An 18667-nucleotide genomic window follows, 5' to 3' on the forward strand; every position below is an offset into this window, starting at 1 on the left:
GTGCCTCCAAAGAAGTCACATCTCACTGTCTTTCTGTCATCTGAACGGATCTCACTTCACCAGAGCCAACAAAAGCCATGAGGTAGGAAGTAAGTCATCAAGGTCTCAGTTTGAAGTTCACCGTGTTGGATAAGACCCTCCATGTGTCTCTCTTGCTAAAGGTGTGTAAGAAATATGCACAAGTGGGTATATAGTGTGGGCCCCCTGCCCTTGTGCAATGGTGTCCTCAGAATGTGGAGGAGCTGGGGAACAGGGTCTCAGGCAGTGGTGAGTGCAGCTGGTATGAACAACCTGGGAAACTTTCTGAAGACAGCTCATGTTCTGAAATAACAGGGCTAGCTTAAAGAGCTCATGTCAGGGGGGAGGGGAGGAAAAGGACAAGGGACAAAGTACTGCAGTGGGGGCAGTGGCCTTCCAAGGATGTCAAGTAGATTAGCAGATTGTAGGTCACATGGTTTCTGAGAAGCCAGGTCTCTGTTGGGGAAACAGAAGCCTAATTGGCTCTGTCATGACATAGCCTTTGTCTGAGCTGAGTTGAGTAGCTGATTTGGGTAGGGAGCGACTCCACTCCTTCCATGCTCTCTGAGAGCTGTCCAGGGCATGGACAATGCTCTACCTTCCTATATCTGGCTTGGAAACCCATGATGTAGAGAGTTCTAGTTTCTTGTGTTTTCAGAGTGGGTTAGTTGTGAGTCTACAGACTGGGAACTCTGGTCCACATATGTATTCAGGGCTGTTGAAGTAGAGTCTTCTGGAGAGCAAACTCTTCAAAGTAAGTGGATACGTATAGTAAGGTTCATCACAACAGGCACAGTGTGAAGACCTGTGCTTCAGGAGAAAACAGAAGCCACACAGACATGGCTATATTGATCTAGAGGTCTGGATTAAAACAGACAATATTTTCATTAGTGTGACATTTTTACATATTCCAAGCTTGTGGTATTAACATTAAAAAGGAAGATTTTTTTAAAAAAATCCCAATAGTTTGCTATCCTGGAGACTTTTTGTACATAATATACAGAAGCAAAAGCTCAAGTGTGCAGCATCCTGAGGACCTCTGAGAAAACAAGAGAGACTCTAGACTGTGAGGTTAAGAAGCTTACAGCTGTAGCTCGTTTACAGTTGGCTATAGGGACATCCTGGGTTCAAAGCATTAGAGTAGGTACCAAGATTTACTTCTGGGAAAGATATAGAATGACCTGAAGTCTTATTCCCATTGGTCATTGAAAGTCTTCTCTATTCTTAGGGACAATCTGAGATTCAACTCAGTGACACTTTGCTCCAGTTTCACCAGCTGCAAGATTCTACCTTTAATGTCATGGGACTTAACAGTCCTCGGCAAGGCTGGTCTGCCTTTGGAAATTAATGGGAAAGGAGGAGAGGTATTCCATTTGACAGGCTGTGAATTTGGGCAAATTTTTTCTGTTTTATTCTTTTATTGTTTCTTTTAATTTTGATGATTGACCATCAGTACCTTTGTTGCTGCCATTCATCTACCCATCAGTATTACCACATACATAATTAGAATTTTCTTTTTTTTTCCTTGTCTCAAGTTTATTTGTAAAAACAGCATAGGACACTGGTCATCTGCAAATACTGTGTGGGTAGGTGTGTCACAGCAGTCCATCTGTCTTCACAATGCCAGGAGCCTTTTCTATGGGGCCTTCACAGGGTTCTGGGCACCTTTGGGAGCCTGAGCTAGAGCTGAAGGCCGGGCCTTAGCTGGAGCTGTGGCCTCTGCCTTGGTTTGAACCTTGGGCTTTGGTTGGCAGAGCCTACGACCCTTGACCATGTAGCTTCGAATCTGCTTCCCAAGCTTGGGGTGAGCGATGAAAGGCAGGCGGCTGAGTTTGCAGCTGGGGCCCTTTGGCATCTTGGGCTTGATGGCCTGAGGCTTCACAAGGGTCTTGATGGCCTCTGCACGTGCGCTCACTGCCTTTGCATTGTTGGCCTGCATCTTCTTCAGGCCTTTCTTGTTGTGCTTCTTGGCAAATGGCATGTTCCTCAGGAACTTGGGGTCAACCCCCTTAAGAGATTTGTATCTTTGTGACCCGGGTTTCTTGATGCCATTTCTGTGCCATTTGCGGGACTGGTTGTGTGTGGTGTGGTTCTTGAACTTGGCTGTAAGCCGTGGCCCCCGCAGTACCTGGGACCAGAAGAGATTAGAATCTGAAGTGTTTGGACAAGGGGAGAAACAGTCTGCAATGACTAGTTATCTCAACTTGGATGTGAATGCCACTCGTCACTAACAGACTGCTTCACCATCCTTGAGACCCTTTCTATATTGTTGAATTTGGTGGGGAATAAGTACACTATGATATTCACTTTGCTCTCCTTGCTCCCACAGATGAACTTTGGACCTCAGAATCATTTTATGAATTGAAAACTATGATTCTTACATAAGCCCTCCAGTTATGATAGAAAGATGTATTATCATTGACTTATGATGCATGATACAAGAGCTGATCAATCATGGTTGGTCACTAAGATCATTAAGAAAATCCATGGAGGACCTTACAATTGAATGAACAGTGTTCTAATCATGGGACTCTCAGGTTAGTGATACCTCATATCAAAATACCAAAATAAGAACACGTGGGTCTTCTATCATTTGGAGTCCAGCCTCCCACACCTTTTATTCAGTCACCATAATATCTTCCATCTACTCAAACAGCAGGTGATCATTTCTAAAGGTTGTATGCTTGTGCAGCCATAGACAGAGGAGACAGATACTAGTATAGAGGGCAGGAAGTGTCTAAGAGCGAGAAGAGCTTGGGGCAGAGTCCAAGAGAGCGACTTTATAACTTTCTCAATTGTAAGAATGGACTGGATCCTTACATAATAAAGTTATTTTCCAGCCAGACTGAATACTTGTTTTCTTGATTGTCTTGGGTTTCCAATTTCTGGCCTGGAAGCATCTGCAAATTAGCATGGAGTTCACACTACTGCAGTGATGAAAAATACTTTTTAAGGTTAAATTGCCCATATTAATCTCAAACATGCTTGCTTATCAGTCTCTGTTACACACGCTGCATGTGGACGAGATCACTAACGGTCTGCATCAGCAACAACATAGGCAGGAAGCCTGGTGTGGGAAAGAGGATCATTCTTTATAAATGTAGATGAGGTGACTTAATTAGTTGTACAAAGATGGACATATTTTGAGTTATAATTTATAATTATAATCAGTAGTTTTGACTTTAATTTTAACAACTGTATCTGGATAAGTAAGAAAAATAACTCTCTGTGAAACAATTAATGATTGTAAGGTCAGTGTTTATCACTGAATTTAATTTGCATTCTTGATGATATATATGAAAAATGTGAGCATATTGAAGACTATTAGCATTTTAAAAAATCAATCACCTTATTACTACAAGTAGAATATAAGATAAATAAAATTATAACTATAATAATGGAATTAATAATTTTGGTAATATGATGGCTGGAAAAACTTTTTTTTATCTAAAGTCTATAATAACGAGAATTTTCATTATAATCTTGCTTATTTACATACTGCTATTTTAATACCTAGTATAGAAGATAAAAATTAAATTCAGTTGCCTTTGACCTGACAATTAGCAACATAGGGAAAAGCCTTTGCATACATTTATTTTTACATAATGAAAACATGTTGCCCAAATTTGACAGCAGCTTGTAAGATGGATTTATGGCCTTTAATTTTAGACCTGTGTGGTATTCTATTTACTCTTTTGTCTTGGACTCATAGAAAAGAGGACTTCTTGCCAAAGTTACAGTTTAGGCTGTCTTTGTCCTGAGAAGTGACGGTAGCCACAATCCTAAACAAAAATATCTTACATTTATGTTCACTAAAACATATTCTTAGCATGAATAGTCCATTTTATATTATCTTTCTGTGCATACTGTGTCTGTGTGTCCATGTTTGTATGTGTGTGGGAACATGTGTGGGAGCAGGTGTACATGTGTGTGTGCTCTGCATGTGGAGACCAGAGTTAGATATCTTTGATCACTTTCAACCTTATATAGTGAGTTACAATCTCTCACTTGAGCTCCTAGAGCTTGCCAGTTCTGGCAAGTCTAAGACAGCTTGCTGTGGGGATTCCTTGTCTCAATTTCTCAAGTGCTGGGATTCCAGGTTGGCTGCCTTGCCTATCTGGGGCTTATGTGGGTTCTATGGGTTCTAGGAATCTGAACTCGGGTTCTCATACTTGTAGACAGACACCCTGCCCACATCTCCCACCTCCAAAGCAGTTCTTTTTATACAGCTAAAATTTTGTTGGTATTGACTCACGTTTCCATTTACCTAGACACAGTGAAAGGATTTGGGGTTTGGGAAACTTAAAATTCATTTCTGCATGTACCAACTGTGAACACAGTTTGTACCTGTCCTGGGTCTTGCAAAGCCCCCATTGCCTGCTCTGTTGCTGACTCTCCAGATCAACCAGTCTCTGTCTCTTGTCAGAGCCTCTTCTCCTTAATTCTCCTTCTGCACTTCTGCCTGACTTCTCTGTAACATCAAAATACTCCTTCTCTGTTTCCTAGCTCTCCCGGGGGTGTTCTTTACCTGGCACAAAGACTTCCCCACACCCTGGGTGATCTCATTAAATCTCTTTCCGAGCAAGGGGCAAGGTTGGATCAGCAGGTAGTTGCCAAGCTTGTCTTGGGGTGGAAAGGCATTGGTTACTCAGAAGTTACATCGGAAATTAAGTACCCAGAGGATTAAAAAGAGAGGCATCCTATGCACCTGATTTTTTCACATGAAAGTTGGGAACAAACATTGAATGGAAATTTCCAGTATGCATGGGTCCTTAGTCTGTTACTGGGGCTGCTCTGCAAAATGGTTTGCAATTAAATGCATGCAGGATTATTTCTGTATAGACGCGTGCTTTTTTTCTGAAGCAATTTGTCCTTCATCCATTCTAAACAAGCACACATTTTTTTTTAAACTTTTTGTTTGCTGTAAGGAATTTTCAGTGTTGTAATAAGAAAGTAGAAGGTGGTAGCTCTCTCTGTTCTTCTCCTTTCTGGTAAAAGCTTGAGCTGATGAGAATATGGAGTCTATGAATACACAGAGAGAGGGATTTTTGTTTCCCTCCTAGACTGAGAAGTAGGTAGATATTCACATCCTCAGGAACACCGAGGATAATGTCTTTTAAAATATCTATCTATCTATCTATCTATCTATCTATCTATCTATCTATCTATCTATCTATCTATCATGTATACAGTGTTCTGCCTGCATGCCAGAAGAGGGCACCAGATCCCACCATGTGCTTGTTGGGAATTGAACTCAGGACATCTGGAAGAGCTGTCCATCCTTTCAACCCTAAATTATCTCTCCAGCCTCACAATACCCTTCTTTAGAGATATTTCTTTCAGATAGAGCCAGGGCCTTCAGAGAGTCACTACTTCGCTTAAGAGAATTAAATTCGGACAATAGAAGTGCAGGTCATTTGCCTAGCCTGCACCAGGTTCTGTCTTCCCTCCCTAGCATGCCCAAATGTATTCATTCCCAAATAGAACAACACAGTTGTTACATTCAACAAACTTGTGGATATAAACATAGCATATTAGTAAAAGGAAAAAAATGCATATAAAACCCAACAAACCAAGTGTCTCGGCATATGGTGACGGTTCCCACTAATAACTGGGAGTTCACCTGCAGAGTTCAGAAGAGTGACAGCTCGTGGAGCTCATATCAGCTCCAGCTAAGCCTGTTAACTTCAGAATAGTTTTTGAATTGCTGGAAAATTGCAAAAAAAAAAAAAAAAAATAGTTGAGAGAGCCCCATGTACACTTCACCAAATCTCCTAGTTGCTCTTAGCCACGATTGCTTAGGAATACTTGTCAGAGTAAGAAACCTGCGCAGGCGCATTGCTGGCTATTAAACCTGCGCAGGTGCATTGCTGTCTATTAAACCTGTGCAGGCGCATTGCTACCTATTAAACCCTGACTTCGCTTTGATTTCTTCAGCTTTCTCTCTACCTCCTGTTCTGTTCTGGATACAGTCCAGGCACAACCCTGCACTTGGTTGTCACATCTCCCCAGGCTCCTCTGTGACAATGTCTTAGCTCTTCCTTAGTCCTGACAGCTCAAGTTTGGAGAAAATTCCCCTTGTGCGTGTTTTCTGCTGGTTTTCACCAGGTTAGCCTAGTTTGGGGGAACAAATACCACTGAAGGAAGAGCCTTTCTCATTGAATAACGACATGGTTCTTATATTGTCCTCTGTGTGTGTGTGTGTGTGTGTGTGTGTGTGTGTGTGTGTGTAAGTGTATGCACTGGTTCAACTAGACTGGTTGTCTATCAAACCCCAGGGATGTCCCATCCTCAGCCTTTAATTGCATGCTACTGAGCCTACCTTTTCTGCGTGTTCTGGTAATCAAAGCCAGGTTCCTGTGCTTGCACTGTCCAGCACTATATCAGCCATTGTTACACATTAGCACACGCAGGTTAGGATTCATGCTTGCTATGCTTACCCTCATACAATAAAGAGTTTATGCTGCTGCTGCTTGAGACATTCGTTGCTCTACTCAACTTAGCCCAGGAAGCTTCCAAGGCTCTCGTGAATCTTCTGGGCTGGTAAATATTTTCATCAAGAGTCCTAACTATCTTCTTGTAACTGCCACCATGATCTTGGGACTGTTTAGATAAGAATCTGTCAAGTACTTGAAGTCTATTGAAATCTGCTAGAAGTTCTTGCTTTCTTCATTATTCAAGGCAAGTGAAACCCATTTTATTTGAATTCTCAGGGGTAAAACAGCCAAGCTCTATAAACTCAAATTATACTATGTATCAGGGGCTCAAGTATTCTTTCTTCCACTATGGTTCCTAAGAGACAGAACTTTGATCATAGTAACATATCTAGACCAAGTTTTATTAGTGTGGAATAAATTTAGTGTTTGTGATAAGAACTAGATGAAGGGAAGTGATCAAGGTTATTAAAAACAATTATTGCTTACCTCATTCCCATCACAAGTCCCAGCCCTTGGCATCACCCAGGTCACCATGCAGGCATTAATCAAAATGTTTCCTCCAGCCTAGCTGGAAATTTTGACCCGTGGATAATGATTGATGGTCTCGTCTTAGAGATTAGATGGCTGTCCCCCAGAGAAGCTGAGCAGGGCAGAGAGTGCTCGCCAGGCTGAGCGTCTCTTCAGCAGTAGGCGCACAGCTGCTCTGGCAGGGAGACACTCTGCCAGTCTTTGTCAGATTTACTTACTTTTATAAAACAGCTCCTGTGGGCTCACAAACTTCTCTCTCCTCAGAAACTCAGGAATCCAGAGACTTTAACTGAACAGACACTTATGTTAATAATGTTATTTCATTTGTAAAAGATTAATTTTATTATTTAATGGTATGAATGAGGGTATGTGTACATGAGTGCAGGTGCCCAAGTAGGCACATACTGCTCTTAACTGCTGGGCCATTTTTCCAGCCACTATTATTATTATTATTATTATTATTATTATTATTATTATTATTGTTATTATTTTAAATATATATTTTCTACCTAAAAGATATCCTTCATGAAATCGGTAAACGAATTAAAGAGACAGTTCTCAAAAGAAATACAAATACCTATATATATATGAAAAAAATGTTGTTGGCATCCTTGGTCATCAAGGAAATGCCCATCAAAATCAGACTGAGACTCATTTCACCCTAGTCTGAATGGCCATCATCAAGAAAACAAATAAAAATAAGTGTTACAAGGATGTTGAAAAAGAAGGACCGTTATACTCGACCAATGGAAATAGAAATAGATGTAGCCTCTATGGAAATTAGTATGGGATTTCCTCAAAAAGCTAAAAACAAGGGCTGGGCTATTGATCACTGGTAAATTCTTCAGTGCATGCATCTAGCTTGAGGCACTAGGTTCAATCTGTAGTATTGCCAACAGCAATAACAACAACAAGACCAACCAAAAACTAATACAGAAAAACCCCAAATAAATAAATAAATGAAACAAAACCTAAACCAAAACTTTGCCGGGCTGAGTCTGGGGATAGTTGCAGGAAGAGCAAATCTTAAGAACAGGGAGGAGCAACTGAAGAAGATCAGGTTAATTGTCAGCTGCTGTAGATAATGAATGTTAACATGGAAGGAGAATCCTGTGTTAGGCGGAGTTAACTTGTACTAAGGGGTCTGCCTGGAACAATTGAGGTGGGCTCCACTACACAAATACAAAATGAAAATGCATGTTTAATTTTGTTCAAGGAAATGAGAGGAACTGTCTGGTCCATGTTTAGGCATGAGATATGTCTGTGCACAGTATCACCTGCATGCCAGGCATGTGGGGAGATGAGCCTGGAATGTTATGTCTCAGTAGGGACAGCAAGACAGCTAGCTGTGTGCTCTAGAGAACAAGATTCTGATCTGGTGGGATCCTGTGTTTCCCCTCACTTAGCTTTGCTACTGTGATGTTTGGGGACCAGTCTCCAAAGCTAAAGACCAAAGTTTATTTGGCCAAGTTTTTAATCTCTCTCTTTTTTATATACCTCTCTCCTTCTCTTCTTCCTTCCCTCTTTGTATGTGCGTGACTCCAGAGGACAACTTCTGCGTCTTTCATTCCACCTTACTTTTGAGACTGAATCTCTCTGACATGGAGCTTCCTCAGTAGGCTAGACTGGAAGGCCAGTGAGCACACCCAGGAATCTATCTGCTTTCATCTCCTCACAGCGGAAATAGCAAGTGCACATGGTAGAGTTTTAATGTGGCTTCTGGGGGTTGAACTTAGGTCATCACAGCAGCAGGGCATGTACATGACCAACAAAGCTTTCCTGCCAGCTCCTATAATCCAATAAAATGTTCTGAAGGAGCAAAACAAACAAGCTCCTTAGAGAAGTAGGTAGACTATTTAAGAAGGTGGTATGTGCATTTTAAATATAAAGTTTATACTACTTCTAGGCAACTTTTCAAAAGTTGTAAACTTTATAAATTGCAAAGGGGGAACAATTTCAAAACTCTCTTTATGCTCTGTCCTTTGACATTTCAACAGCAGCCAGTCCATACGTGGTTGACCTATGTAATAAATGGTGACTGTACAACAGGGCAGCTTTACTGGTGCCAAGAGAGTTAGTAGGTGGTAATGCCAGGACTCAGATACAGGCTGTCTGGTGCTAGCACTCAATTGCACACTGTAGTTCTATCTTCCTATCTTTTCTATCCTGAGGACTTCCAACTTAAAATGCTGGAGATAGCTTATGTTGAAATTAAAGAAAAGAAAATTAATGACAAAGCATCCGGGTCTGAAGAAGCAGGGCCATAAATGGCCTTGCTAGGTCTGAACAGTAAAAACATTTAGCCACTGTAATTGAAATATATCACTCTGTTTAATAACTTACAAATCTGGCCTCCATCTTAAAAGAAAATTCTAAGACAAGCAAGGTCTTTCTGAATAGTTCTGCTGGCCTCAAAACACCCTGCCTTAGTCTTCTGGGTGCTGGGACATCAAGCATATTGGCCCATGCCCAGCCAGGGTCTCACCATTTCATAATACTAGCCTATTTTTAGATCATAGATGCCAGACATGTAGCCTCAACTTGCTTAGAGAAATCCTAGACCAACCACACTAGAACCTCTTAGAACCACAGTCTTAACTACCCAGAAGGAGACGTGATCTTTGCCCCCAAGCTGGCTTTAATGTATGTGAGAAAGGAGGGTGGGGGTGGGAGGCATTTGTACTGTTCCTCTCTTCTTCATATTCCTTGAAATTGTTAATTCTTGTTTCCTTCTTGGGATCCTTATTTCTTTGTTTATGGTCTGGATGGTCTACATGTATCTTCTATATTAAATAATAAAGACTTTCTTGTCCTTAACACCATCCATCATCTATCCACTGACCCAACAATCAACTGCTAAGTGATTATGTAAAGCCAGTCATATTTAACCTCATCACACCATGAAACATTCAATTAGAAAATCCCATACAAAACAGAGAGCTTTACTGGTTTCCATTTTAAGCAGAGCCAGAGATCACTTTGCTGATTGTCTTTCCAAGGCCACTAGATTAAGTTCAGTGACACAGAGCACTCTGCGACCATGGAAGACACTGTTTAGACTCCCTTTTCACAGCTTTCAGAGTCATTATGACATTTTCCTGGGGGGTACTCAGAGTCCAGAAGAAAATCTAGAGTTGAGCTTGATTTTCCAATGAATACCTTTTGCCCCAGTTGAGATTCATCACCATCTGTGGTGGTTTGAATGAGAAATGTCCTCCATAGGTTCAGGTATTTGAACACTTGTTCTCCAGTTGGTGGCACTGTTTGGGAAGGTTTAGGAGATATAGCCTTGCTGGCAGAAATACATGACTGCTGGTGGGCTTTGAAATTCCATAGTTGTAGTCATAATATTATTGTGCATTGTGTAAAGATTACCCTTGTATTTATTTATTCAAATGGTGATTTTTCTGCCCCCGTATCTGATTGCAATCCAGACACGGCATTGTGATGCCCCTTTTAAGTATCTCCTGCATGAATATTCTGTAAACATTGCTCCACATTTATTCTCTGACTTATCAATAAAAGCTGATCAGCCAATGGCTGAGCAGAAGAGAAAATAAAACTGGACTTCCGATCTCAGCCAGGGGATGGGGAGGAGAAAGAGGAAGGGAATTTGCCACAAGGAGAGGGTCCAGGAGCCACCATGGGAATAAATTTGGAGCAGAGAGAGACAGACCATTAACAAAATGCAAGTATCTCGGGGATTTTGGCTGGGAGGTAGACAGATTAGTTTAGAGGAATAGAATAGATTAATAATTGCTCAGATGTTGTGCCATAAAGCCTATTAAACAAATCTTATAGTCTGTGTCTCAGCTGGGCTAGAGAAACGATTGTCACTCTTAAAATTGTAGTAGCGCAGCTTACTTTGTGGCAGCACTGGCAGCTCTACCCCCTTTGTCTGTGGCGTCACCATGACAGCTGGGACCTGTACACATACCCTGAAAACTGGAGGGCCTTCAAGGCCCTCACCGCTGCTCAGTACAGCACTCAGGTCCGCACCACCCCACTTCCACTTTGGTCAAACCAACTGCACCCCTGAATTTCTCCGAAAATTTCCTGCTGGCAAGGTTCCAGCATTTGAGGGTGATGACAGATTCTGTGTTTGAGAGCCATGGCGTCGCCTATCATATAAGCAAGGAGGAGCTCCGGGGAAGTATGCTCTGGTGGCAGCTCAGGAAGTGCAGTGGGTGAGTTTTGCTGACAGTGAAGTCATTCTTCTAGCTAGCACCTGGGTGTTCCCCACCTTGGATATTATGCAGCACAGCAAACAGGCCCCTGAAAATGCAAAAGAGGAGGTGAAGCGAATTCTGGGGCTGCTGGACACTCGCTTGAAGACACAGACTTTTCTGATGGGTGAGCGAGTCACACTGGCTGATATCACAGTTGTCTGCACCCTGTTGTGGCTCTATAAACAGGTCTTGGGGCCTTCCTTTTGCCAGGTCTTCCCTAATACCAACTGATGGTTCCTTACCTGCATTAACCAGCCCTAATACAGAGCCATCTTGGGGGAGGTGCCCCTGTGTAAGAAGATGGCGCAGTTTGATGCTAAGAAGTTTTCAGAGAGCCAGCCTAAAAAGAATACCCCAAGGAAAGAAAAGGGTTTAGGAGAAGAGAAACAGAAGCCCCAGGCTAAGCCAAAAAAGGGGAAAAAATGCAGCTGCCCCAGCTCCTGAGGAAGAGATGGATGAGTGAGAGCAGGCATTGGTTGCTAAGCCCAAGGCCTCACCTGCCCGAGAGTACCTTTGTGTTGGATGAGTTTAAGCGTTCGTACTTCAATGACGAGGACACCCTCTCTGTGGAGCTGCCATATTTTGGGGAGCACTTTGATAAGGATGGCTGGTCCCTGTGGTAAGCTGAGTACCGCTTCCCTGAAGAGTTCATCCAGACCTTCATGAATTCACATTCACCGGAATGTTCCAGTGATTGGACAAGCTGCAGAAGAATGCCTTTGCTAGTGTTATCCTCTTTGGAACCAACAATAGCAGCTCCATTTCTGACCTTTGGGTCTTCCAAGGTGAAGAGCTTGCCTGTCCACTGAGTCCAGATTGGCAGGTGGACTGAGTCGTCTACACGGTGAAAACTGGATCCTGGTAGCGAGGAGACCCAGACCCTGGTTCGAGAGGACGTTTCCTGGGAAGAGGCCTTCCAATACATGGGGAAACCTGTCAATCAAGGCAAGATCTTCAAGTGAACATGTCTGCACCTACCCTTCAAGGGAGACGGGGATCATTAAAGGAAACTGAACATTGAAAACATGACTGCAGTAGCACATATTCTTGTCTTTCACTTCTCTCCCTCTGTTTCTTGCTTATGGTTAAAGATGTGATCTCTCAGGTTCTTGATTCTGCCACCGCACCTGTGTTTCTTGCCATGCCTCTTGATAAACTCTCATCTTCTGAAACTGCAAACCAAAATAAAGTCTTTCTTCATTCATTTGTTTTGATCATGGTATTTTATCATAGCAACAGAGAAGTAACTAATACATATGTCTATTCTTGGTGCCTACATCTACCAGGACCTGACCATAAGTGAACACCAACTCCTTATATTTATGCGTATTACACATCTGGATATATATCAATATTTGATTTATTTCTTCAGCTGTACCCTATAACAATTTCTAGAAGTGCACCCCTAAGCACATATGACACTCAGATGGACTATAGCATGTTCTAAGCTCCTCTAAAATGTACATGATGATATCTAACTCTTGAGCTAGCATCTTTACTTAATGCTTTCATATTTAATATCTCATATCAAACTACTACTTCTGTTGTTAATTCTACTTCAGCTATACTGGTTTCCTGCTGTTTCCTAAAATGCCAGAAATGTCCCTAATGTAGGAAGTTTTCATTAGCTCTTCCCACTGCATAGATGACCCTTGCATGATAATCCCATGGTTTGCTTCTCTCCTTTAACCCCGTCTCTGCTTCAATACTATCTCTCCCAAGAAGCCTTCCCTATACTAACCACACTTCCTATAAGACAGCCAATTATGAAACTCTCTCTTCTCCTTCTAGGCTATATTCCCTTCATGGTATTATCATTAACTGACTGGTTTTTTTCAACCCAAAGTTAAAGCAATAAAGAAAAAGAAAAGAAATATAAGTTCAAAACTGAATGGTGTTGATAAGTTTTCTTTTTTTTTTTCTGTGTGCCATTTTCTTTTTTTCGATATTCTATTTACATTTCAGATGCCATTCCTGTTCCCCATTTCTCCTCCTTAGAAAACCCCTATCCCATCCCCCCTCTTCCTTTTTGCTTTTATACAATTTTTAAAAATGTTAATCAAAGGCTTTGTAAGTTTGGTAATGATCAATAACAAGATGCCCATACAATCAGAAGTGTAACCCAATACCCAACCTAGATATACCAACTATCATTGACTGTCAGAGACACGCGAGCATCTGCCTCCATGTCCCCCCCCCCCCCCACTCCCTGCTTCTGTCATGTCTAATTCTTATAATTCTGGGAGTTTCTATGAGGGTGTGCTCCCACCATCCTCCCATTACCGCTTTCCTGCTCTTGCAATTCCCCAACACTAGGGAATCCAAACTTTCAGGCACCAAGGCCGTCCACTTCCACTGATGCCTGGCAAGGCCACCCTCAACTAACTATACAGGTGGAGCCATGAGTCCTTCCCTTTGTGTTCTCAGGCTGGAGATTTTAGAATGGCTACTCCAGCTTGTTTCTTAGGACCATTTTCTTGAAAAATTGTTTTCCAGCCTTTTACTCTAAGGTAGAGTCTGTCTTTGTCACTGAGGTGGGTTTCCTGTATGCAGCAAAATACTGGGTCCTGTTTACATATCCAGTCAATTAGCCTATATCTTTTAATTAAGGAATTGAGTCCATTGATATTGAGATATTAAAGGAACAGTGATTGTTGCTTCTTGTTATTTTTGTTATTAGAGGTGACATTATTTTTGTGTGGCTATCTTCTTTTGGATTTGTTGGAAGAGGGTTACTTTCTTGCTCTTTCTAGGGTATAATTTCCCTCCTTGTATTGGAGCTTTCCTGCTATTATCCTTTGTAATGCTGGGTTTGTGGAAAGATATGTAAATTTGGTTTTGTCATGGAATATCTTGGTTTCTCCATCTATGGTAATTGAGAGTTTTGCTGGGTATAGTAGCCTGGGCTGGCATTTGTGTTCTCTTAGGGTCTGTATGACATCTGTCCAGCATCTTCTAGCTTTTATAGTATCTGGTGAGAAGTGTGGTGTAAATCTGATATGTCTGCCTTTATATGTAACTTGGCCTTTTTCCCTTACTGCATTTAATATTCTTTCTTTGTTTTGTGCACTTGCTGTTTTGATTATTATGTGACAGGAGGTATTTATTTTCTGGTCTAGTCTATTTGGCGTTCTATAGGCTTTTTGCATGTTTATGGGCATCTTGTTCTTTAGGTTAGGGAAATTTTCTTCTATAATTTTGTTGAAGATATTTATTGGCCCTTTAAGTTGGGAATCTTTACTCTCATCTATACCTATTATCTTTAGGTTTGGTCTTCTCATTGTGTCCTGGGTTTCCTGGATGTTTTAAGAACTTTTTGCACTTTGCGTTTTCTTTGACAGTTGTGTCAATATTTTCTATGGTATCTTCTGCACCTGAAATTCTCTCTTCTATCTCTTGTATTCTGTTGGTGATGCTTGTGTCTATGACTCCTGATTTCTTTTCTAGGTTTTCTATCTCCAGGGTAGTCTCCCTTTGCGATTTCTTTATTATTTCTACTTCCATTTTTATGTCCTGGATGGTTTTGTTCTATTTCTTCACCTGTTTGGTTGTGTTCTCTTGCAATTCTTTAAGGGATTTTTGTGGTTCCTCTTTAAGGGCTTCTACCTGTTTACCTGTGTTCTCAAATACTTTGAGACTGTTATTTATAACCTTCTTAAAGTCCTCTATCATCATCATTAGAAGTGATTTTAAATCTGAATCTTGCTTTCCTAGTGATATGGAGAATTCAGAACTTCCTTGTGTGGGAGAACTAGGTTCTAATGTTGCCAAGTACCCTGGTTGCTGATGCTTGTGTTCTTGCACTTGCCTTTTGCCATCTGGATCTCCTTAGTGCTACCTGCCCTGTCTCTGACTGGAGCCTGTCTCTCCTATTATCTTGGTTGTATCAGAACTGTGTGGGGTGGGTGCTACTACTGGGGTTAGAGCTGGGGCCCAAGATCTGCTCAGTGCTCAGGTGCAGACAGGAAGGAACCAGTGCTCCAGGCCAGGAATGACTTCCTGGGTCCTAGTGGGTCCCAGTTACTCCCTGTTTGGTTCGGGCATTGGTGTCTCCTTACCTAAGATACTGCCCGGGTTAGAGCTTCTAGGAGGCCTGCTTCGTCTGAGTTCTGTGAGATTGGGGGTAGAGCTGCTACTCGGGATCTGCTCAGCAGAATCGATAAGTTTTCATAATGCTAGTTAGGCCATTTTAGAACTTACAGTAGATACATTGTGCAAGGTAATAAGAGGGGAGTTTGGAGATTCAGAGGGCATTATCTATGCATCACCACTAAAAGGATCAGAGTAGTGATACTGCCAAGATTGGTTATTATAATGACATCTGAAATTCAAAGAATGTGGATTGCTGACCAAATCCCAAAAGTCAGGGCTAACTCTTAAAGCATGGTTGTATTTAAAAGTATCCAGCCCAAACATTACTTAAATTTATTTTCTATACTACCTAGGTTATGTTAGTAAATCTTGAGGGATCAGGAGTAGTGAACAACTCCATGCCCCTGACATTCTTCCTGGAACCTGTATATAAAATAGAAATATAAAAATATAAAAAGTGTTCATATGCTTTGACATACTGATTTTACCGATAGGTAAAAAGTTTTACTTATGACTACATATTTGTTTAGGTAAGAAAAATTGTATGCATATGAATGTCTTTTAGTCAAAGATTAGAAAATGTCTACCAATAAAGTATTGGCTAAATACATTGTAGTATATAAAACAAGAGAATTTACTACAGCAATTTAGAATTATGTAGATTTATAGTTTTTAGTATAGAAACATGGGTATAATTTATTATATAAAATAGATATTACATTTTTGAAGTGCATGCTTCTGTAACACATGTACATAAAACATACATATGTATAAAGACATAATTATTTGTGTCCAAATACAGAAGAATAAAATCTAAAATAATGTTGCTTTGAATGTTAATAGGTTTCATAATTTTCTCTTTTCATTTTCCATGTATTATAGGTATCTTATAATAATAGGATGATATTTTTTAAATAAAAAGATGAGAATATATAGAAAGTTCAGAGTTCATGGAATATTTCCTAATCAAAGCAAGACACCATTTTACAGAAGAGAACACTAAGTCCCAGAAGAGAAGCTGGCATGAGGGATGCAGACTAAGGAGTCCTTCTCCAACTTCACCAGCCCCGTGGGAGCTTAATGAGTGCATTGATTGATGTGACTGGCTGGAACTGATGTGGAAGAGTCTTAAGGTGACCTCACTGCACTGCTGAATCATGACAGACAGCTCACAGCGGGAACAGAAGAAGTTCAATTCCCCCTCTGTACCAATTACACAAGCCCCTGCTTTCCATCGATTTGGACATAGCCCTGATCACCAAGCAGCTGATAGAAACTGCCACAGATTTCCCTCTGTGGGAATATAATAAGTTACACCCTCACACCCACTGTCTAATTTCCAGTGTTCATTGAGGGAAACATTCACCTTCAAACTCATTTTATTTAGACATTCTGAATTATTTATATAAAATATATTGTAAAAGAAGGGCCAGAGCTGCAATTAACAAGAAAAATATTCTAGAGCTAAATGTTATCATTCAAATATCATCAGAGTTGGTGGTGTTACATCAAGTACTGTGGAGAAAATATACTGATGATGAACAATGTAAAAATTATCTTTTAAGAAGTGCAGGATTCTCAGATGCTAGTTGTATGTTTACTGGGCTTGCAAATCACTTTCTCATCTCTGGATGATAGGGTGGAAAAAGGGAGGTGGGTGGAGAAGGAAAATGAGACTACTGATGCCTCTCAATTGCTAAATGGCCATTAAAATTTAAGTCTAAAACAGACCAGAATCCCTGCACCCTGGTCTATCTTCCCAGTCCAGTGGCTCACCAAGTTAAGATACCTGCCAGCAGAGTCCTCTGTTGTCTTAGCCAAGAGCAGAAAGTCACAGAACGCTGTGTGTTTTTAATCAAAGAATCAGTAGAGACATACACATGCCATTACCATTCCTTCAACAGAACAGGACATCAGCAGAGCTGTTCACTCACGAAAAGGGAAAGATTGTGGGCAGAAAGAAATCTCACCATTTTCCTTGACAACAATTTATTGCTTGCAAAACTATTACTTGGAGAAGGAAAGTTTTATATTTAATAGGTAAATCAGAGCCAACCCAGGCAATGTGTGACAGAAGACATTTAATTTCCCCCTCAGTGGGACATCTTCAATAGATGGTGGCTTAGTGTTGCTTTACCCGCTGCCTTCTGCAAGAAAGTGGTGTGAACTCGAATTGATTGCATTAGTATCCAGAGCTCTGAACTCTGTTGGCCTGTGTTTGTTTGTTTGTTTATTTATTTATTTATTTATTTATTTATTTATTTATTTATGAAACCTTCTGCAGAACAAGCTATCTCCTTAGTGCTCTGATTCAAAAGTTCAGCCCTTTGCCTCTCAGGACATTATCTAACTAGCACAAAATATTACAGTGCAATATTGTTGGACTAAAAATGTGGTCTAAATGCTTTTGCTCTGTGAAGATCATTTAAAATTGCTTCATATATCTAAGTGTCTCAAAAATATGTGGCCCTGATTTATACAGGAATGCGGATATACGTGAGTGAGAAAGCTGAATGCAAGGTATTTGAATTGCCTGGCAAATGCCCTTCCTACATACTTTATAATATAGTTCTTTAATCTTTCATAAGAATATAATTACACAATCATGCAACAGAAAGACTCTTGGAAATGTAGACAAAAATCCAAATCCTAGTCTGAGCTCCAATTCTAAATAACTATGTAATCTACCACTGATCCAACCTGAACGCATCTGATTCCTCTGAATAACTGTAACTCTGGACAATGCATTCTATCAGTGTTTTCTTTTTAAAAAGTTAAATTTTATGTCCATTGGTTGGGTCCAAATATCTGCATCTGATTCTTTCAGGTGCTTGTTCATCTTCTGGAGGGCAGTCATGATAGGTCCCTTTTTATGAGTACTTGCTCCATAGCCTCAGTAATAGTGTCAGGCCTTGGGACCTCCCCTTGAGCTGGATCCCAATTTGGGCCTGTCGCTGGACCTTCTTTTCCTCAGGCTCCTCTCCATTTCCATCCCTGCAGTTCTTTCAGACAGGAACAATTATGGGTCAGAGTTTTGACTTTGGGAAATCCCAGAGTCGGATGGATGGGAACCCCCTCCCTCACTTGATGTCCTGTCTTCCTGCTGGAGGTGGGATCTATAAGTTCCCTCTCCCTACTGTTGGGCATTTCATCTAAGGTCCTCCCTTTGAGTCCTGAGGGTCTCTCACTTCCCAGTATATTCTGGAGGGTCCCCAAGCTGCTGACCCCTGTGGTTGAATTAGGGAAAGGCTGAAAGAAGCTGAGGAGAGAGCGATCCTGTAGGAGGACCAACAGTCTCAATTAATCTGGACTCCTGAGATCTCTCAAACACTGGACCACCAAAAAGGCAGCATATACCAGCTG

At 41.0% G+C, this 18667-nt stretch overlaps 2 pseudogenes; one reads left to right on the forward strand and one right to left on the reverse strand.

Annotated features, from left to right (window-relative positions):
• Positions 1 to 1654: 1654 nt before the first annotated feature.
• Positions 1655 to 6190, reverse strand: LOC117715713 (large ribosomal subunit protein eL29 pseudogene; annotated as a pseudogene).
• Positions 6191 to 7696: 1506 nt separating this feature from the next.
• On the forward strand, positions 7697 to 12365 carry LOC117715714 (elongation factor 1-gamma pseudogene; annotated as a pseudogene).
• Positions 12366 to 18667: the final 6302 nt, after the last annotated feature.

The sequence above is a fragment of the Arvicanthis niloticus genome, chromosome 9 (genome assembly GCF_011762505.2).
Source record: "Arvicanthis niloticus isolate mArvNil1 chromosome 9, mArvNil1.pat.X, whole genome shotgun sequence".
NCBI classification, from domain to species: domain Eukaryota; kingdom Metazoa; phylum Chordata; class Mammalia; order Rodentia; family Muridae; genus Arvicanthis; species Arvicanthis niloticus.